Source organism: Triturus cristatus, chromosome 3_1 (assembly GCF_964204655.1).
Source record: "Triturus cristatus chromosome 3_1, aTriCri1.1, whole genome shotgun sequence".
NCBI lineage: Eukaryota > Metazoa > Chordata > Amphibia > Caudata > Salamandridae > Triturus > Triturus cristatus.
The window spans coordinates 887,945,693-887,969,501 of NC_140583.1; positions in this window are offsets into that span (position 1 = coordinate 887,945,693).

A 23,809-nucleotide genomic window follows, 5' to 3' on the forward strand; every position below is an offset into this window, starting at 1 on the left:
TACCAGTCATGCTTGGAAGCTTAGGCACTGTATCCTGTATAGCATGTCATCTCTGCTAAGAAGTTCTAATACAGTGAGTTTAAAACCATAGAAGGAAACAGGCCCTGGCCCACAATTTTGTTTTTCTGGAGTTTTATATAGGGCAAATTTGACCTGAAGGTATCAGAGCACTTTACATGAGCACCAGTTGCATTACATAAGAACACAACCATTTTTGTTAGGCATGAGGAGATCAAGCGATTTGCCCAGAATCACAGGATGTCGTGCATCGTTGCCGAGACTCGAAGACGGTTCCCCAGATTTGAGGTCGACAGCCCTAGTCATTAGGCCACATCCTCTCCACATTTGTAGCCTATATCAGTAGGAACATGGCAGTACTGTCACAATTAACTTATAGAAGCAATTCTGTGGGGTGCTGGTAATTCCCCACTAAAATTACAGCAGTACAGCTTAGATTTCAGAAAATGTGCGATAAAATCTCAAAGATCCTGCTCTGAAAAGGTGGAAATGTTCCACTAAGGGCCATATTCACAAGGAGCTATCGCCAAATTAACGGCACTTTATCGCAGCCTAAGTCGTGATAAATTTACCTCCCCATTCACAAGCTGGTGCTAACAGCCCACAGCACCAGTTTACCCACGATAGCAGCCGCAAAAAACATCACCACAGAGGATCCCCGCACCTATCGCAACATTTTAAACGACCAGCCCGATAGGCGATAAGAACACAAAACCGGCGATAAGGCGTGTTAGCACCAGGAAATCTACACCTGCTCTGACCTGGTGTTAAGTCAGATGGCAGCCAGCACCACAAAAGGGAGACCAGCCCAGGGCCACATCGGAAGGGCAACAGATGCCATGGAGCCACACATCATGCAGCACGGACACCCAAGAGGCCCACAACACCCACCGACACCCTCCAACAAAGACATGCCACATCAGCTACACAAAATCATGTACAAAATATTCAGCATGATGTCACACAATCACAACAGTTGAAATGCATGTGTCGTCACAGAAATGAGCATCACACATTCCCTTTCGAAGCAACAAATAAAACTTTATTGAAAACAACACCGAAATTAAATGAAGACACATGGCGGCTCCCCACGGGACAGTCCGTAGGTTACAGCCTGCAAGACAAAAAACATGATGAGAAGGTGTGTCCTGCGCACATCAAAGGACAGAGAGAGAGCAAAGGAGAGAGAGAGAAGAAGAGAGAGAGCAAGAGAGAGAAGAAGAGAGGGAGCGAGAGAGAGAGAGAAGAAGAGAGGGAGAGAGAGAGAGAGAAAGAGAAGAGACGCCCCTGCACATCCAAGCTACACTGCCCACCTGCTGCCACCGGTGTGTCTCCAACAACGTGCCGTGTAGCAGTACACCAGAACACTCATCTGATTCAGAGCTGTCATCTGAAACAGAGTCCAGATACATGACTGACACAGAACATACACTTGCACAAGATAACATCGCCTACCCACCCATGCACACCCAGGAAGAGGCATCACAAAGGCACCCACCACCCACGGAGCATGCCCGCCCATGCACACCCAGGTCTCACTGCTCCCCTTCCGCCACTGGCGTGTAGACTGGATGTCCCACCATGTGCAGCTGCAAGCCACAAGCCCGGGGCCCGCGGACATGGCACCCTCCACACCATACAGCCACGCTCCGCAGGCCAACAGGTCTCACGTTTTGTGCTGGGTCTTGAATATGCCATGGCAGAGGACATACCAGTGCACCCAGCAACATCGCAGGCTGCACCCCCACTCAGTTTTGATTTGTTCAGCATTACGTACATCAATTGTGTGTCTTTTGCACACCCGATCAACCCAATGGGTGCCACTAAGTCTGTGACCCGAAGCGAGGCCACTTGGCAGTAGGCCCGCGCTGCCCACAGGCTCTGGCCTACACTGCGGTCCAGCAGGGCACAGGAAACCTGAGTTGCCCGGACCACCGGGACGGGGCATCATGGCAGGGTGCCCACATGCTCAGCAGCTTAAGGTGCCACTGACTCAGTGCACCCAAAGTCACCGTCCCGTGGCGGGGTGCTTGTGCGTGCCGAAATGCACTGGGTGCAACTAACCCTGTGCAACCCCAGTCAGTGCCACGTGGTGGTCGGTCCATGCCATATGCAGGCCTGGGTTCCCACTAAAGCTGTGCGCAACAAAACTCTTGTGCCCTTCATGATTGGGAACCGTGGCGTCCGTCATCCAGTCACCACGAGCAGAGGAGTATGTGACGTTGTCGGCCCCTTATGTTGGCAGAGTCACATGGCCTGTGACGCCTGTGCCGGATGGGTGTGGTGTGCGGGCAAACCTGCCCTCAGGGAGTGGCTGTGACATGCTGACAACTAAACCAGTGACCTGCACACCACCAGCGAGTTCACCTGCAACGGGAAGCAATGAGGGCCCCCCCCTCTGAGGGTAAGTGGAGTGGTTGGGCCTGCCGTACTCCAGACCAGCCCAGGGCTTGCCACAATGACACGTGGGCTCTGGGCGTGGTTCAGTCCATGCCCGGACAAGGAAGTGAGTGATGTGTGTGTCCCTGTTGTAGTGTCCAGGGGTCCCGGTACACAAAATGCAATGTAGCACCCTCTGACTGGCATCCCACAGGATGAGCATCATTGACGCAAGGGAAATCACTGCCCCTACATTCAGCCACACATGCATACATGACTGATGAAAGACATGATAGCAGTGTGTCAATGGATGTTTTTTGCTCATCCAGTGCAGTTATGCAGCTGGAGTGGTTCAGGGCAATGCACACTACACAATATGGGCCCGTGGAGGGCCAGCCAGAGTCTATCCGGGGATGACAAGTCCTCCTGAAGGGACGGGTACAATGGCATTGGTCATCAATCCAGAAGTAGCAGTCCATGTCGCTGTCCAAGGTGAGTGCATCGGAGTGTATCGTGGGTCAGTGGAAGGTCATGAGGCCATGTGCGGGACTAAGCAGAAACAGGCCTGGTGGCAGTAATGAATGCTAGTGCCTGGTCCTCATCCCCGGGTGTCTGCCCTGCCCCACCTGTGGGTGTTGCAGAACCGGCTGCCACACTGTGTGCCACTGACACATCAGGGGCCTGAGTAGAACCGGCTGCCACACTGTGTGCCACTGACACATCAGGGGCCTGAGTGGATCCGGCTGCCGCACTGGGTGGCACTGACACGCCAGGCAGCAGGTATGTGGATGGTGTGGGGGCAGCAGCATTCATCAGCGCCTTGTGGTGGCAATGCCATGGTGGAGGTCTGTAGGGCATGATAGATCCCAGCTACATTTCGATGATGTGCAGCGGTGGCTGCCATCCTTTCCACCTCCATCCACACCATGTCCTCCATGAGCCTCTGTATGTGTGCCAGATCATGGCTGGCATCGCCAGAGCCACTCTGAGCGGACAGCTGTTCTTGTCTCCGTGTCATAACTCCAGCGATGTCAGTCAGGGCTCATTGGAGACCATGGGGCGGACATAGACAACCAAGGATGGCGTCCAGTTTGGCAGCCATGATGCCGAAGCCCACCCACACCCGGTCAGCCGTCTCAATCTGGCACTCCAGCACATGGCGTTGGAAGGCCATGTGTAGTTCCTGGAGGTCTTGGGAGGGTGCCGAGGCTGTGGGTGCCTCCTGCTGGGTGGTTTGGGTGGTGGGTTGGGTCTCATCGATGTAGCTGGGCTGCCCTGAGCCTGGAGGTGAATGGTGGATGAGGTCAATGATGTCTTGGATGGTTTGGGTGTCAATGCTGGCGTTTTCCTCCTCGTCATCCGTGAAAAGTGACTGGGACTGCTCTGCAGGAGGTGTTGACGATGCCTCTGCGATGTGAAGGGGAGATGGTGTATTACAATGTGTCCACATGTTTGTAGACGCATTGTACAGGTTGACATTCAGACAGCATGGCATTGTACATTGTGACAGTCTGTAGATCTGGGCGATGACCCAGAGTCATTGTGGGTGTGCACTGTGCTCTGCTTGATTGTGCATGTGTGCCATTGTGCCCATCTTCACCCGTCCCCCCATTACCTGGTGGTCACTCACCCTGTTGCAGTTGTGTTGCGTCCTGTCGAGCAGTGTCCGGTCCCCCGACTCCTGGTCAAAGTCTCCACACTGATGACTGTCGACACCAGCTCCTCCATGTCATCAAGCTCCAGATGTGGCACTGAGCCCCCACCTCCAGTCTGCATTGCTGCCTTCTGGTTGTCAGAGAGTTTCTCCTTGGTCTTCCGCTTGATGTCATTCCAACGCCTCTTGACCTCATCCGTTGTCCGCTTGTGCTCTCCGATGACATTCACCTTCTCGACGATGTCCCGCCATATTGCAGTTATGGTGCCCAGTGACACGTTGGAGGTGACGAAGAGTTGTTGATGGTGTTCCATCACCTCCGTGACTATGATCCTGTTCGTCTGCGGACTGAACTTCGTCTTCCTCGTCTTATTGTCCTTGCCCTTCCCAGTCCCCGAGGTCCCAGGCTGGTCGTCCGGGGAGCTTGTGGGGTTGCGCTTGTCCTCTTCGCCTGCTCCGGCTGCCTACATGGTGCTTCGGTGTAGGTCAGTTTGGGTGTGGGTGTTTTTTCTGCTTTTATGGAGATTTTTCCCACATGCCAGGTGTGTGTTGCAGGCCTGGCACTGCTTATCGCTGATTTCCTCATCGCGCTTTGGCCCATCGCAGGTTTTTTGGTGTTGTGGTTTGTGTCTTTATCTCCATCGAGGTGGTTTTATCGCAGACATTGTCTGCGGTTTCGGCAGACTATCGCATGCTACCACCTTGTTGTGAATCCCACGTTGTCACAGGGTTATTTTCCCGCGATGGGCTGCGATATTGAAAGTTGCATTACACTACTCTTGCGGTGGTTATCACACGTTCTTGTGAATATACCCCTAAGAGTATAGCAGTGCTGCTGTGAGGTGAATGCACTGCCTTGTGGAATGCATTGCAGCCCTCCTACTCACACAGTGCTACTTAAAGTAGGTCAGGCGGCCAAACTCTCCAAATTATAGTGCCACAGATTTAATTAGCTTCTCAGATAAATCTCTGATAGCTCTGATGAGAAGTATTTGTTTTGTTCTAAAAATGGCAGCCCTGTGAATAAGTCTGCTTTCGCTGTTGAAATTACCAGTAAGTATTCTTTTTAGATAAGCAACCTTTTAAACGTAACAGAGGAAGCATCCTCCTGCTGATGGCATCAAAGATTTTCATTGTAAAATGCCAGGGCTTCAAGCTTTGCCAATGTTTATTATGGAATGGTAATGCTTACGCAAGTCATTTAATACACGTGTTGAAACTTTAATTAAGAAATTAAAGGGCCATTAAGCAGGAAGGGGACTATCTGGGTCTCTCATTGACTTAGTCCAAAACTGTTATTAAAACCTGTGCAAGACAAGATTCTAAAGTTAATAACCTCATGCGTTTGTTAAAAAAAGTATCAATAGAAAAAGCATAATGATGAATTAATAAATTAAACAAATTAGCATAAATATAAGAATCTAAATAAATCTGCAAAATAGACTGAAATAGAATCTGTCTTCCAAGAAACCTCAAAAGATCTCTACAAAACAACTGACTCTTCTATAATCTTTTAAGGGCAGAAGGCACACACTTTTCCTAACATGACAATACCTAGAAGGTTTTGATTAAACATGTTTCATTCGTGACAATCACTAAATCTGTTTTGTGGGACACCCCTATTAACTCCTACTTCATAAGCACCTTATTGGTTAAAGCTTTGCATATTTAATTAAGGAGATTAAATCAGACGTCATGAAACACAGAAAACAATAGCTTGTTCGACTACCAGCAGAGCTTGGCTAAGTGACCTGGAACCTGTTACAGAAACATCTTTCCCTCCAAAGAGAACAAATTATTATAATTTTGTATTAAGACAAACTATGTTTGTGGCCGTATATTTGTTCATTTTGTTAACTAAAGAAGACACATGCATGTAGAATGTTTGTACATCTAAAATTAACATTCCGTTTCTGCATTTTTTCATGAGTGAGCATCACTGTGGCCTGGTGTGGCCTAGTTATGCTAACTAAAGCTTGCCTAAATTAATCATTATTTTCTAATTAACTAAAACTCTCTTACAATTGTATTGGTTTAGATAAACCAGTGCATTTACAAAATATAGGAAACAGTGTGCACAAGGAGAAAACATAACCAGGACTATATTTTAAGAGAGTTGTATACTTTATAACCATCAGATTAATCTCAAACTGCCTTTTGGTTGCGTATAGACATATTTTCATGAGTTGTCAAGGAAAGGGTGGAGCTTAAGAGGAGTGGGGCTTAGTTCACAATGGTTGCAGTTGGACCTAAAGCCATTAGTTTGGAACTTTTATTTTTTAAACAAGAATATAAATTGTAATTATTTAAACTAACTCTCACTATCTATTTAGATATTTGCTTACAATATCTATATTGCCTTACTTAGCAAAGCCAGGCGGTCAAAAAATTTAGAATTTTATTTACGATGTAAAACTGGACAGTCGCAACCCATTTATGAAATGCAAACATTTCTGCTAAATTTGTGTTGGACAACATGATAGTAGCAAACATCTGGAATGAATTTAAAATAAACGAATTAACCCGCGATCTTATTACAGGCATATTCTTCTGTGCTTTGATAAGTTTAGTTTAATTAGAGTGGGGGGAAATAATAAATTCAGAGCATTCTTTTGAACGAAAAAGCAACGCTGATAAAGCTGTCTTGCCTAGTTCCCAAAAATGTGTGTAGTTTTAAGCGTGCCCGTTGCTGAAGGCATAACTGTTGCATTAAACTGTAAAACGTTTATGTCTTTGCCTCCTTGCTAAGTATCATTAACTTTTATTTGATTTTTAAAGCAAACTTCTAAAATATGCTCATTTTTGTTCAATTCAGGGACATTTGCATTTGACAGCAGACACAAGCTACAGATATGGTGGTAGGCAAGGAAAAAGAAATTATATTTCATCCTTATACTAAATATTGTAAATATATGTGGCTCTAGTTACACATAGAAGAAGACATCTCTGTGGGCAACAGTAGGACATAAACCAATACTCTTGCATCTGAAGAGGCATGCATTATAAGACATAGGTCTCTCGATTCGAACAAAAATAAATATAAACCTATTTTAGGAGTTTATGGGTATTCTTTGTGTATGCCCACAATTCGGAAAAGGTATAAAACAAGATTTTCATTATTTGCTTTGTGACTGATGCTGCGTCGCCAGAAGCAAATCAATTGAAATATGTCAGCTGCTTACAAACCTCAATGTCTTTTTGATAGCAATTTAAAGTGCAAACTGCTCTCTAGTAAAAATGTTGAATGGCAACCAAATGAAACAAGCATTGGCATAGCCAATAGGTCTCGCCTTTGGGACCTTATAAGTGTTTAGTTATCCATCACAATATCCTTGGTGCAACAACATCAACTGTTGCATGGCTAAACACTTATAAGGTCCCAAAGGCGAGAACTATTGGCTATGCCAATGCTTGTTTTTATGTTGGTGCCCAATAAACACTATAGCAGCACTTAGCAGCTGTGAGGTCATTGAAGAAAAAGAAATTGCATTTACAAGCAACTACGCTGGTAGTCCTCTGTTAAACCAAAACCTGTTTTGTCAATGCTGTAACATCAATTTCCCAGGTTTGCAGATCAGAAAAAAAAATTCCGTCCTTATATACAAATGTAAATGTCTGCAGATGCACAATTACAATTGTTTTCTTGATTTTATTTGCCTTAAGATCTATAAATTAGTGCAAACTCACCTGTAGTGAACATGAAACTACTGTTACACTCGAAAATAGCATCTATTTTTAAATCTGAATTAAGCGTGAAGGGGAAAATAGCTTTCAGAATCAGCCCCTTCCGCCACCATAGTTCATTAGTGAGAGAGAATTTTTAGGTACAAAATTGGCGTACATTCTTCTGCAAAACAGAACCATGCAGAACACCAGTTGAGAATAAGCCTGGGCAAAGCGCTACGCTCGCGTAGTTTGCGAAGTTTGCGCTACTTCGCACTACGCGAATTGCACGTAGCACAGTGCAAACATGCGCAGCGGTCATTTTTTGCTTGCTCGCGGTCCTCAATGGCCAAGTTGGTGACCGCGAGCAAGCAAAATGACATCCCGACGAGACTTTTTCCTCGTTCGCGATCAGCAACATCAAGTTACCGATCGCGAGCGTGGAAAATAAACCTCCCGGCGAGATTCTCAACGTGGGGAGCTCAGGTTTCTCATTGTGAGTGGTCGCATATGCTAGCGACCGCTCGCGGTGAGAAACTACCAGTCTGGGTTGAGAAAGCTGCCGCTCAAGTAAAAATCTACTAGAGCGGCAGAAAACTACAGCTCGCACTGTGCAAGATGCTGTTTTCAATTATTGCAGTGTCAGATGCTTGTCCACACTGTGCAATCATTGAAAACGGCATCTTGCACAGTGCGAACAGGGTACTACGCAGTTCGCGAAGTGCTACGCGTAGCTCGCGAAGTGCACTTTGCGTAGCTACGCGTAGCGCTACTTCACGAACTACGCCCAGGGTTAGTTGAGAACCACAGAGTGGTTTGCTGCAAAATAAGTTGGAAATGTAATTTTGAAATTCACTTGCACTGGAAAGGGATGTTTATGAACAACATAAAATAAATATATAGGAAAACCCCCCGCTTAAGTAATACACTAATCAGTCCCTTGGAGGGGATAATGCGGTGAAGATTTAGTCTGCCTGGTGTATATGCAGGGACTGCCGATTTGTTTTGAAAGTGAAAGTGAATGGAAATGGGGAGATAAAACTGGTTAGTCACTGCCATCCTGTGGCAGCAATTCAAACACGGTGAAAATTAAGTCAACCTTTGCCTATCTACTTTCAAAACAAGTATTTTCAAAGCCGAAATACCTAGATTTAATTGTGGTAATGTAAGCCAACAGTGCAAAGTCCACTATTGTGCCTCGCATGTCAGTGGCTATGTTTTTTTTCTCAGGCTCGTGGTGCTCCATGGTACCAATGATAAAGCCATTGGGAACAATGAAATAGTAGCACCGCACACGTGGGGAATAAAAAACAAAAAAAACATAAGAGACACTGAAAGAAACTGGTCGCACCGCACAGAGAGGCAGAATAATTAGTCTGACAGCAGTTTTGCATCCCTAAGGTCAGGCCTATTGCTTTTGCCCATGCTTGAGGTCTGTAGATTTTACCATTTGGCTCCGTTTTAGCATGAAGAAGGTTCAGTGTATAATAGACTGTTGTCTGATAGGAAGCCTTTGAAGAAACATAAACGGGTGTCTTATCTTTTCCGAAGTGGATGCTGAAATCTCAGAGGAAGATATAATCACAAGAGATAAATTGGCCAGTGCTAAAATTACAGAAATCGATTAAACTCTGTTAGCTGTCAACCGGGTGGCATGAGATGCTCCGCATCAGTAATTTAGGTGTCCCATTTGCAAACTTAACAGTGAGGTGAGAAGTTAAGTTAATCAGTTTATATATAAAGGGCTCTGTGTGGACAAAAGCAACCCCTGGCAGTTTTTTTTCCTGTTGCCTTATGATGAATCATAGTGCACATTCGGGATATGGTAAAAGCAAATAGGAACAAGCGTTTGCCGCGCACGAGCGGCCGTGAGACATGATATGTGATGGGGGACGGAGAGAAGCAGGATTTGGGATCGCGAGCGCAAAGAAAACAAGCATTCAAAGCGTGCGTCATCGCGATCGCTCTGAAAGCGAAAGTGATCGCGATGACGCACGAGTTTTCAAAGTGCTGCTGAAGGCTAGCGGTTCGTGCGTGCGCGTGAACGCAAGCGCTAGGCCAGTCAGCAGCACTTTGAAAACTCACATACAAAATGTCTCTCCGAGCCAGCGCATGCGCTGGGCTCAGCGAGACCTAAAAAAATAGGGAAAATTATATAAACAAAGGCACAAAATCAGTGGTGGAAACACATGAGCAATCTCACAAGACCCTGAAATGACCCAGTGGAGACTTAGACAATGGAATGTGCACGAAGCTCATCATTCCATAATACATAATGGGCAATAGCATGCCTACACATGCAGAAGTGCACTTCTGGAAATGGACATTTCTACTTCTGCGACCTATGTGAAGAAAGCTAACTGTCTGTGATCATAAAGATAAACAGAGAGCGGAAACGTATGAGTTTATTTCCAATGGGTGCCTCACAAAAAATGGAGAATCAGGCCCTACATATCATGGCAATAGGATATATCTAGGAGGCCTAGGCAGAGAGGCATCAATCACAGAGAGCAATTAACACAAGTAGTGGCAAATTGGATTACCACCTCGTCCATCTTCCTCGTCCAGTTCATGGATGTGAATGAGTAAGTTTTCTAGACTTACAGACATTGTTACCTAGCCCAACCAAAATTCCTACCTCCAAGATGGCCAAAAAACTCCAAGGAATACAATAAAAAACACAAATCCCCTCCAGTCCAGTTAAACTGATTAATGACAACTTCTCTATGATATGCATGGTTGAAAACTGATGTGTTTCAACATACAACATATACCTAGCACAGCATGCAATAATAATGTGATGCCAGCGTTACTGTTAGCCAGCAATGGACACATGATTCAGCTCCACAAACATACTATCACCCAATGGAGTTCAACAGGGGCATGTTGTGTCATCATTGTCTGTAGTTAGTGTAGGCATGTTTAGAAAGGTTCACACTATACATATTCACAGATGTGTCTGAGCTATTGCGTTCACATCCCAGCAGATGCCACTTTATGAGGACCAACAATCACAGCCACACTACTGTATAAACATTTTAAAGCCCCCCCCCAGGCAAAATGGTTAACAAAGCCCACAGGAACAATGGAATTCTGAAGATCATTGTCAATCTAGGTGCATTGCATAAAAGAACCATCTGAGGCTGTTCTTGCATTAGAAGTGTAAACAAGGAAAAGTTACCAGCAAACTATTCTACTTAACATAATGAGGGAGATCAAGGGCAGAGTCTGCAATGTTTCACCCTGATGCAATCCAGTACTTGCAATCTTCCAGGTGCTCTACTGTGAAACACCAGTGACAGCTGCAAGGGTGAGATAGGCCTTCTGTCCTTGCTTCCTCCTATATCTACAAGTCCAAAAGGTTTCCTGATGATGCAAAAGTCACTCCTGAGGGTCTCTCCTACAGCTCTCACATTGGCAGTGCATGCTTCCAGGTACCATGTCTCTCTCTAGCCAGGCTTCTACCAGGGGATGGTGCCAAGAGGCGAGCTGGGCCTTCAATGGAGCAAAGAACATGAATGCCTTTTGTGTCCCTGTTATAGCACCAGGAAGCCAATCACCTATGGAGAACCGTGGTCCAGGCTTTAGTAGTCTCAAGCCTGGATTATGGCAACTCCCTATATCTGGGTTCCCCAAAATATGTTTTAAACAGATTGCAGGTAGATCAAAATGCAGCAGCTAGGCTACTTCTAAAAATACCTAGATAGGATTCAGTGAAAGCTTCTCTGAAACAGCTTCACTAGCTGTCCATCCAATCCAGCATCAAATTTAAATCCCACTGTCTGGCTCACAAAGCCATGAATGACAGGGGCCCAGACTTGCTTATAACACTCATCTCCCCATATGTGCATGAGAATAAAAAGGCCAAGATGGGGAGGAAGATCATTCTCATACCTGGTTCCTAAGCTTTGGAATTTAATGTCCAAGGAACTGAGACTGCTGAAAGATGAACGCAGCTTCAGAAAAAAACTTAAGACATGGCTGTTCCCATGATGATTCTCTAAGTCTTCTCACTACAACCACTTCTCCCCAGCTCTGAGAAACCCTTGGGCAGCCACGCGCTCTATAAATCCGCCAAACATAAACATAAATATAAACAGTCCCTGGTTGACATAGGAGTCAGGAGTCCTTCAGTCTTCTTCTGCCAGAATTCTGGCAAAAACGTCTTTCCTTCCAGATGTTTCTTCCGAAGGTCCAGGAATTTTATATGGATGAGGAGGTGGTGGTAAGGCACAGGCTCATCCTTTACACTAGCTGGTGACCCGAAAATTCCAAACTACCAATACTGAGTATTTTCTCAACCTATTCCAACTTTCCTTTTTAGGATTTGCTTACTTGGGTACTGAAAATCATCCAAGAACTCTAAAACAGGATGACTTAAGCCATTCTCCACTTGGAGTCATTCCCTTAGTAATTTCCCTATGGAGATGAGGTATCACACCCTCTGCCATGACCAGAACAAGTTTTCCCTCCTCTGAGGATTGTGGCAGATTTCCTCTGAGGGCCCTTGGAACATATGGAAGCAGTTCCTGACAGTCAACCGCTCCTGCTCTTCCCCTAGACAGCTAACACTTGCTAAGTGTGTCATGGATTTAGTTAGTGCGGAATTTACATGTCCACTGGAAGCTGTTGTTTTCTCAGTCCTGTAGGTAGCCCCAGTATGACTGTAGCCAGGACCATCTATTGTGAACTATTGGACAAGCTGGAAGTTCAAAGGAGGAGATAGTGGCTAAACCAATACCAATGAGAAAGTATCCCCCCCAACTCAATAAAGGAAACATCCTGAGTGTGGCACAGAAGAATAGATAGTAGTTCTGGGAACCAGCATGGTCCAGGTGTCTGTGGAGGAGTAAAAGGAACAAAAGATGGCAGAGGAATCTTCCTCTGTCTGATTCACACTGCTGGAATGGGAAAGTATTATAATAGAATATGAAGGTACTACATTTTTCGGAGAGATAATTAACTTGAAAAGGGACCTGCATTGCCCATCAATCACTGCACTCATGCTCACCCATCTACCACATAAACATTAAAAAGGGCCAAATAAACTTAAAAAAAGGGAGAGCAAAATATAAACAGACTACTTACATAAATACCAAAATCCATAAAAACCAAAACTATGAAACATTCTCCTGTCAATCTCCATGTCTATGGAATACAATACCTGAAGATATCAGTCTCAAATCTTGACGTAGTTCCTTCTGGAAAGATCAGGATCACACTGTTACAACAGAAAGTTTATTGCATGGTTCTAGAGCACTCTGCCGCCCTGCCACTTATCATTTCTCTGTAGGTTATGTAATTTCCCCCTGGTGAACCAACTAATCATACATATTCACTGAGGGTTCTCCCTATTTACTGAGGTTGAGGGAGCATCCAAAGTACTCCACTCATTTGCAGAATTTGTACTGCACTCTCTGCCTGGCCTTTGTGAAACTAGTGGTAGTAGAGGTGTGATTTATAGGAAAAGGGCAGACTTTTTTTTTATCTGTGCGCTTCTAGGAGAGATGCCTACTGCAATTCTGCATGTAACATGTCTGCCCAGTTTCCCTTACTTAGGGACCTTTCCCTCCATATATTAATGGATCGGTGTGGAGGGTGGATGTGCATGCTTGTGTATGTTTGAGGCACAGCATGAGATCTCAGAATTGGACATCTTCATGTTCATGTTCCTTTACTTCCTACCCATAGAGCAGTTGTTCCTGTGCATTGTCAGGCAAGAAGCCCATTTGTAGTTACACTGTTATGTCTTATATAGATGCCCTAATATAGGCATGACTCTAGATGTCCTAATATATGCATGATTCTACGTGCCCTTATATAGGAATGATCTTTCACCTACATTAGTTCCAGTTATCTAGATTCAGTTCTGGGTGCAGAAGGAGGGTTTTTCCCTGAACAAAGGCCTCCTATAACATCTCTGATGGGCTTATACATTGTGTATGAGCATTCATGAGGGTTCTTGGAAACGGAGCAGAAACTACATCACCTGCATAATATCTATGTACAAGGTTCATCCCTTACGTCTTCCTCAGTCTGACAATGACCCATACAAAACATACTTTTGGGTATAAATACAACACATCTTGCCAAGATAAGGCAGAGGGAACAGAGACTTCCAGGCTGACACTCTGACCAGAGACACTGAGGCTCCTGCATGCAGACGCTCCAGCTGACAGTGGTCTGAACATCCCTTGCGAGGTGTCCAACTCGAGACCAAGAAGGGCTCAGACATTCTCACACTTCAGGTAATGGGGTTTGACTAAATCCTAGAGGTATTTTTGGATTTACACCTACTCACATGCTAGGTACACTTAGGTACATCTATATAGGCATTGTAGGAGTATGTGCACATTTATCATGCATTTTATATTCATGTATTTATTCATGCTTATTGCAAAATGGTAGAACTGTACTAGCCTTTTATATTCATAGTACTGCTAATCATATATCTCTGCTACTGTCTACTGGTTGTTGCAGCTCATACATTTTACACAAGAATGACAACTGTTCAATAAATCCTTATTGAAACGCCCAGACTGGTTATTCTGTGTACCTCTGAGATAAACTAAACGAGCATGAGTGACTGAGCGAAAAGTAGTACATTGTTTCCACGATCTTGAGGGATCAGGGTTGTCATGTTCTGAGGATGCCAGAAACGAATCTCTCCCTGATAAGAGGAGACAGTAGTGGCATGGTGAGCTGGCTAATGCAAAAACCGGCTAACATAAGCGCTGGGGATGCTCAGAGTTAGTCTGCCACCAATCCTACAGTTTATGTTATCCAAATACGCAGGTCCTGCATGGGTACTTTAGGAACTACACAACAACACCAGTGTATCAGTCAAATAGCTTCAAGCTCCTTCCCCTCTTGCTGCATTCATCTACACATCCATAGATGTGTCCTATTGTCTGGGGGCAATAGAATTATATTTGGAACAGTTATAAACTCATCAGGAGAAGCTACTGTTGTCTATTACCACTGCATGCACTGATGGTGGAGTGTCCATGCCCCCATGATCAGCAAGGGCCTCTACAGAAAGCAACAAAAGAGTTGATTGAGCAGATCTTACCATAATTACTGGCTGTTGTGACAAATACAGTGTTTCAGGATCTCTCCACATTTAAGGCTTAACTACACGCAAGTGTAACTAAGAAGACTGGGAGCCTTAGGTAGCACACTTTTTGAAGCTATCTTTCTTCTAGGATGGTGATAAACTTGGGCTGAATGGTCAAGGAAAGCACTGATGTACCCATTCAGTAAGAGAAGAGTCTGCTAACTTAGGAGAAGACGCTCGACTGTGCTTTTCAGAAAAAGTCACCACTTGACAGAGCCCAGATGAACCAAAGAGCCTTGTAGGATCCATGAAGGAACTGTGCCAACTCAGCCCATGAGTTCTTCTACAGCAGCTGCTAGAGTTCTATTATGCTTTGAATGCAAGGAACCAAGGAAGATAAAGACTGACCACCTGCCTCAATGTAGTCTTTGAAACACAGTTTTCCACATAAATAGAGAAAAGTAATGAACCAACCATAAAAAAACTGATGTTCTGACAAAATATTGTCAAGAAAATATAGTAAAGGACAAATATAATGAAGTACTAATTGTGATGTCAAACATAATGCTGTTCAGAATATCACAGATAAGATTATCGTTTCTTAAAATATTTTTATTATTGATTATTGACCCCACTGCTAGGCTAGCCTACATAAAATCCCAAAACAACTTCTACAAACTGAAGCGCAGCACCATGAGGGACTACTCTACCCACAAGATTAAATGACCCAATGTTTTCCTATTGGATAGCTAGTCTTGTCACAGTGAAACATTGCTTTGGATGTCTTTCACTGTCAGGACACCTTTTAATGCCATGCACCCTGCCCTATGAGCATTCGGGGGATACCTTGGGTGTCTTATAGAATTAAAAAGGATTTTTTATTTTGCCAGGTCAAAATGCTAGTTTAAAACCATGCACACAGGCTGCAGGGCAGGCCTTGAGACATGGTTTACTATGCTACTACAGTGGCTGGCACAGTAAGTGCTGCAGCCCACCTGTAGCATTTCATTTACAGGCCCTAGGCACATCTAATACTATACACTAGGGACCTATAGGTAAATTAATTATGCTAAATATGTGTTTGCCTATTTACCTTTGTTTAGAAGGGGGAGCAGAAGCACTTTACCTCTGTTTGGCAGGGGTGTAATGCACAAAGTCACTAGGAAGGGAAGGCAAATATCTGAGGGAAGACCACGCAAAAGATGGTCCTCTTCAACAACATTGCACTGTTTTTCGGTCACCCTTTGTCACAATGCAACAACTTTACTTGCTGTGCTGAGTTGCAACAAAACGTAGTAAATCTGCACTATGATATCAAGAGAGGTTGCTAAACCTTATGAAAAGTCTAGTACCAGTCACCAAAACTACATCACGGCTGTGCAAACAGAAAGGTTCCTTTGACCTTGGAAGTGTAGCAAGGTGAACCGTTTCCCTTTTGGAGAGGAGGTTTACAAGACTGAGATTTTGCAGATATTGTTTCCCCAATCCTTTCACAGACTGTGCTCCAAGACCAAGGACTGATCTTTGTGAACCCGTCTATTAAATAACAATGTCCATAAACTCCAACGTTAAAGATCTTTATAAGGCTTAGCGTATAAGAGCTGTAACAGTCTTTGGGGTCGCATCTCTGGCCAGGAAGGAACTACAGGCTTTAGTTAATAATCATTTCAAGTGCATAAGGTTGTCTTCCATGCATTATATTACTGTTAGTGTTCATAAGATAAAGTAGTGACTGAAATATCAGTTATTAAGAAGCATTAGTGGGTGTTATTGTATTCTGAGCGCCTGAGCCTCGTCATCTCCTTGGGTTGCTCTGCCTCATTACCACTGAGAGTTAAGCATATGGAGGGTTGCTCGGTCATTTCAGTTTGGGGCCCTATAGCACTATTGTCCCAGGACACTTTTGAGTAACCTCTGAATGCCCAGGAACCAAGTCTTAAACTCAGCTCTTCGGGACCAAGACAGATTCCTTACCTACCTTGTAATCTAACCTTTTCCTGTCCCCTACTGTTTAATTTCCTTTATCATTTTGTGGCTAGGGCTGTACCAAATCCATTCTTTTCAGAAATGTATAAAATATATATGCATTACACAACAGTATGACTTTTCCGTTACAACCAATGGGAAATAGTGGCTTCTCAACCTAATTAAGGGGTAATTCACACAGGCATCTACGCAATTAATGTACATTTACGAATGAAACCCCCCTTCATTTACGCCTGCTAGGAATTCACAAAAGTGATCTTGACAGGTGTAAGTAGGCTTAAACTGATTATTTCACCACCATGACTGCAGAGAAATATGCAGTAGTAAGTCCCTGGCACAGGAGAGAAGGTGGGTGGAACAAGGCTTGTTTAGCCTGTAGGTTTGTGATCAGCCACAAATTTGTGAGGATTTTTAGACTCCAACCCGAACCATTTCCACCCTGGAAACGATTGGAGATTTCTTCTAGCAAATAGCTTAAGTAACTGCACTATAGGAAGGGGACAGAGTACCTCCAAGCTTGGATAGGAGGTAGGTGAAGGGTTTTGCCGCAGGGAGTTTCCATGTGGATAAAAAACTGAAAAAAGTGCATTTAGGGACCATCTCCTAAGTGCCGAAGTCAAGGCGACCATTGGTAGAAGTACTGTTACAGCTACAGATGTACCTGTTTTTGTGTCTAGATGCCTCTGACTACAATAGGCATTGAGCAGAAAGCGAAAATGGTCCCTTCACATGAAAAATACACGCAAGGCCTCTTTGTTCTCTGGCCCCCTGTAGTTCATTCCATGCTTATGATACTGCACTGCCAATTCCACTACAGTTTTTTACTGAACTGTGTTTATGGCGCATTTAATTCCCCATTTTGTAGTCTGTCCGTCTAATCCCGGAAGGACCCTTATTTCGATGTTCATAGCCTCAGTCTGCAGCACTGAAGGTGACTTATGGGGTGCACTGGACCGTGTGAGTTTTTCATTGTCTGCATGACAGCTGAACATTCAGCAAGGCTCGCTCAGATTTAGGACAGAGATGTCACAGACTCGCCTGAATAATAAAAATGGATTGTTACATTTGTTATTCCACTTTTAATGGCCTTTTAAAAACACGCAGGTTATTAAACAGATTGATGAATGCTCATGCTGTATCTGTATCCCAGACTGGGAAATCTGGAACCACACGATGCCCAGCCCATGCAATCAGTTCATCATTTGTAAAAAAATGAAGTGCCAGGGCCCTCTTGGAAGCCACTGCAGCCTGCACCACGCATGCCCCTGCCAGTGCTGCCAAAGACAGTATCGCACTCCTACAAGTGTGACAATTCAGACTATTTCAGGCCACACAAAGCATGAAGATTGGCGTGAGAGGCCGCTAATATTCATTTTCAATGTGATTTACCTTAATAAACAAGGATGCTGCGCTCATCTCAAAATTAAACAGAAACCACCACCATGTTGTGGGCTGTCACTAGAGCCGAGCACCAGAAACCATCAGCTCAAATTAAGCACTGCATGCCATGGAGACACCTCAGTCTAACAAGCATTTGCAATGCAATCGGTCTCGCCTTTGTGACCTTATATGCATTTAGCTATGCAGCACATTAGCCTGGGTGCTGGGGGGGGAAAGTAAGCACCACACTGAGTGACACGCCAGGTATGGGAACACATGGAGAGAAATATTGCCTTTCAGCGGGAAATGGTATAGTCCAAAGCTCCGTTTTTAATATAAAATCAAGGCTTTCGGTGGTCATTTCACTGAAAATACAAGATTTGAAAAAAATGTTATTGTCTACGGGTGCTCGTGGAAGACAATTTCTATGGACTGGAATCTAGAGAATGCTGAAGTGATTCTGGTATTTTACTGACTTCTGCTGGTCGTTTTCTATCAAGAAAGTTAAATAGAGGCAGTTGCCAAAAAAATTTAAAAAAGAAAGTCCCTCAGCAGAAAGCAATTCTGGTAAATTACTGACCTCTGCTGGTCGTTGTCTATCAAGACAGCTAAATAAAGGCAGTTGAACAGAAAAAAAATTGCCCAAGCGGAAGCAGACAAGTCCCAGGGCTGATCTCCAGAGCCCACAAAGCACATACACATAAGTATTGAGGGCCTCATGTAGGTAGCGAAATACCGGTCGGTAACGGCCGATTTTCGGTAAATATGCCGTTACCGACCGGTATTCAGACAAGTGAGATGTAGGAGTCCAAAAATCACTTTTCGGTAAATATGAGGCGGTAAATACCGATTCATAGTTACCGAATTCTAAAATACCGATTCATATTTACCGAATACATAATTAACGAATCGGTAAATATGAAGTGGTAAATATGAAGTGGTAAAAATTTAAAATGACATGTAGGAGCAGTCGGTAATTAAGAAATCCAGGAAAATCGGTAAATAAGAGTCGGTAATTAACACGGATTGAAAGCAGGTGGTAACCATCAACAGTGCAGCTAAGCAATCCCAAAATGCAACAGCGTGGACACCCTGGCAGCTATGTACGTCATTGCAAGGCGCCTACGTCTACAGGCAGCAGGACTGAGGGTTTGGCGACGGAAGGAACGCATCCACAGACAGCGCATCACACTATTCCAGCTGACTGATGCAGAGATACATGAGAGGTACAGGCTACACCCCGAAACCATCATGGACTCAATCAGGGACCCGCACCCACTCCTGGACCAGCCAAGAAGAAGGGCGCACGCCATACCCCCACATGTGCAGGTGCTCTGCAGCCCACATCTGCTGGCAACCGGCATTTCTCAGGTGGTGACAGCTGCGGTGGGTGGTGTATCCCAGAGTTGCCTGTCCCGTTCCTTCAGGAATTTCTTCCACCATTATATTGGCTGCATTGATGGGACACACATCCCACTCTGTCCATCAGCTGACACAGAGCACATCTACAGGATCAGGAAGTCCACCCACTCCATCAATGTGCATACCGAATGGAATGATGTTGTGAATGGTCCCGTGGGTGGCAGAACCAAAAGGTGCGCGTATGCTATTTACAACGAGGTCTGCAAGTTGTCGCACAGTGAGGCGGCTTCCAGACTGAGAGCTATTGACCAAGCAAACATGGAGAAGGCCTAAGCCGTTATAGATATTAGCTCTAGCACTCTCACTTCTAGGATTCATACATGAGACAATAGGCACATGCAAGTACACGGCGCATGCAATGTACAAGCCCCGATTTTGGCGTGCGTCCTACGAGGTATCCCAGTGCCTGTGATTACACCTTCGTTCACTGTGCTTGCAAACGGTATTCATTTAATTATGATTAATGAAGTTTGCTGCGGGATGTGAGTGGTAATCCCGTACATAACTGTCTCGCATGAAGTTGTCTGCTGCAATACTGTTCTTTTTCCACCCCCGCATGGGCGGCGGGATGTTTCCATCTGGCCTTCGATTCCAACCTTGAAAGCAGAGTCCAACAAGTTGAGCAGAATAGAGCGCCATTGTCCCACAAAGAGGTGCCTTTGACTTCCTCTCGTGAAATATTTGTCCTTCACGTTGCTACTACGCGCACTGAGGAACAGGCGCCTCTGAATACTGACCTCCCCCTGCATTTCGGCTCTTTGATCCAAAGTATTATCAATGCCTCGTCCACGACCGGCCTGGCTCAATTTTTTTAACATGTGGGGCTCGGGTCTCGTGACCTCTTTCCAAACTATTTTTGGTGTAATTCCGGCATTTGTTCATTCACTGTTCTCGAGCATCTTTGGAGGTGTTCCGCTGCATCTGGCGCTGGTGGCAGGTATGCTGCTTTTACTTTTCATACTACGGAATGGCTGCTCCTTCTGTGCCACACGAGCACCTGTCCCGTCTGCATCTTCTTCGTGATAGGATGCTTGACTTCTATGGTACTTTGCCATTGGCGACTTTGAGCCTGGCTTATGGATTATCCTTCAGGTATTCCTACTTCACCTGCGTACAACCTGTATTACACTGCCTGGATTGTCCCTTTGAATGGCCTCTGGATTTGTGCTTGACCAACATGGTGTCTCCGGTGCCGGATTTCGATCGACTGATGCGGCCCTTAGTGTCTCACGAGTTGTCCTGTTCTGGTGTCCGGATCATGGCGTGTGGAGCGGCGCATGGTATCCTGGGTAATTGGGACATCTCAGCGACTTCTTGTCCATGAGCTATTTGGAGGAACATTCCGGGTGCCCTCTGATTGTGCTAGAGGCTCCGTTGGTTGGAGAACACGTATGTTCCTTTTCTTTACTCAATTGGATGGCTGAGACTTTTAGTGGCCCTGGAAACGATTGCTTGTTGGAAGCCGTGGCCACATATGCTGCCTATACATTCATGGATTAACTGGATTGTCGTCCATTGCGCCTGTGCTACTGGACAGCACCCTGGCGCAACATTTATTTCTTTTATTTCTCGTTTTTATCTTCCTGATGGTCTGCTTGAGTTATTTACTATACTTGCATTGTGTTTTTTGGAATTGTATGCTGCAATTAATTGGACTGTAGGACTTTGGCGCTGCATTGGTTACGCCCTGTTCTGCTCTGACGACACTGAACTCTGCGTTCTCTCTTTTCTTGCCTATTACATATTGCTTCGCTCAAGGGGGCGTATAGTGAGTTCTCCCTGAATACGTACATGCATTGTTCAGTTGGCATAACCACGTTGAATGTTATGTAGCCATATTTGTGTCTTTGCACACGACACTGCGTTTACATGTTCTTTCTTGAATAAACTGCTGACTCGAGACTTCCTTCAGACGAGTGCATTCTGTTGTTCCCATCCCAAGCTCTGCGCAGCGACCTTGGTCTGTACATGCTGTGACACACAGTCTGGAATTTTACACAATGCATGTTTTCCACTCTAGGTTGTTCGACCCACGATTTAGCCATGGCACACGCGCAGCTGCACATACCTGACAGTTGGTGCTTTTCATATCTCAGACATCATGTTTATTATTCAGACCGAAGACGAGCCTTCCTGCGAGGAGACTCCTGATGCTCCTGTGATGTGATTTCACTGAGCTGATCTTTGAGGTATGGGGTCCCCTATTCACGCCTGAGAGACCTTCTATAATGACATGATTATGATATTGGCTACTTAGTTAAGGGAAGGTGGTAGTATCCTCGGTATTTTCCGATTCGCTAAATGCCACCTCGGTATTTACCGATTCGGTGGATACCACCTCGGTATTTACCGATTCGGTGAATTCCGAATCGTATTTACCGAATGTTACCGAATCGGTAACTGTTACCGAATTTTTACCTACATATAACTTACCGGTTCTAATTTACCGATTCGGTACGGCTCGGTATTTATGAACCGGTAAAATGTATTTACCTACTTGAGGCCCATAATAAGTATGTACTAAAGTATATAAAAGAGGACTTGAATGGTCGACCTAAAAATGGCTCAACAGCGGTTCCAAATACTGACAGGGTTCTTTCCAATGTGTTTCAGCCCCTCACTGAGGCATGTAGAAGAACGGTATTGGTAAGCATCCCCAAGGCTCAAGAAAACTGTGTGGAAGAAAAAAGCTGAATTTGGGGCCAGATTTATAAAGGTGTCTGTGGTTGCAAACCGTCTGGTTCGGTAAAATAAAGCATTTGCACCTGCAAAAACCCTTTTACATATGTACTAACCCGATTTTATGATTTGATTTTTTTTTCAAATTTGCTAAATGGGATTTGAAACAATTCCTGAATTGCAGCTTGGCAGAGGCATTTTTAGGCGTGTTGTGATTTGGAGTAATTCCGGTCACAAACCATTGATCAATTATCAACTCTTAAATTGAGGATTTAGCTGATTAGCAACGGGGTAGAGATCATTTTTAGACCCTGTTCCTTTTGAGTATCAAAGTGGTGGCTTCAATGGGAGCAGGCTGTGGTCCAAGGAGACTTTTTACCCAAAACAAACCAGCCTGGTTCCTTTAAGGAATTCTGGCTGTCTTTAAAATATATATATATTTTATTTTAGAATACAATCACATGGTGGTCTGTTGTCCCTTACAGGTCACCAATCCTGTGTTTGTTTCCAATCACATAGGGTTGCAAATTATTGCCTGCCTAATTAATATTAATCAAGTAGATTGTCCTGCAATCCCCTCCGATTTGTTATTTTGTGAACTGATCTATTAGTACATAGGTCAAATCACAAATAAGATATTGTTTGCAAAAAGTAGGTACACAAAAATTATGTCTGCTTTCTGCAATCACTTTCTAGTATATGTGGTCCATAATTTGATTTAAAAAGTTGGTATTCAAAAAACGTCTACATTTATAAAGTACAAGCATCCACTAGTTCTTAGATTGATTCTACTCAAATTGAAATATAAATCAAAAATTTGCTTTCTTAAATGCACGTTTGGGAAATGTTTTGCTAAAGAAATTTGAGCATTAAACTGAAACCATCACAGCTCAATAAATATAAAGGCAGTAGGTGCAGGTCAATCAGACAATCTGTTGCTTCTTACTTTGCGGTATTGCATGCTTGTACATCTCTGGACCCAGGGTTTTATTGAAGGGAAATTGAATGTCAAGGTGGAAGGTTCACTGTGAAAGGCAGGAGAAGCTGCAAGGAAGATTGGAGTGTACCTAGTTAGGGGCCAAAAAAAACCCCTCTTAAATCAACACCTCTATGTGGGTGCCTCTCAACAGTGGCGAAGAATTTCAGGCCCACACCAGAATCACAATCCTTTTGCCCACCATGCAATCTCAGTTTGGACCCAGCCATAGGCAATTAAATCTTGACCCTGCCCTAGCAAGAACAGTCCAGGCCGAACTGCCAAGACAGGTCCTCCCTCACCTAGAACACAAGCAACCCAAGAAAGATTTGGCCCTGATTGGGGCACTTCATTTGGGTGCAACTTGACTACAGTGGCACAGTGAGAACAGGGCCCGCATCTGGGCATACACTTAGCTTCTTAGGGCTGAACATGAAACACACAAAAGGTGAAGGGAGGATGCTTGTAATAATTCTAACCAGTGGCAATTGCTCGGTGTAGCATTCCACCCCATTGTTCTTTTGGCCACCATGCCACTTCAGTTTGAACCCAGTCATATGCATATCAGTCCTGGCCCGGAACACGATCTTGGAAT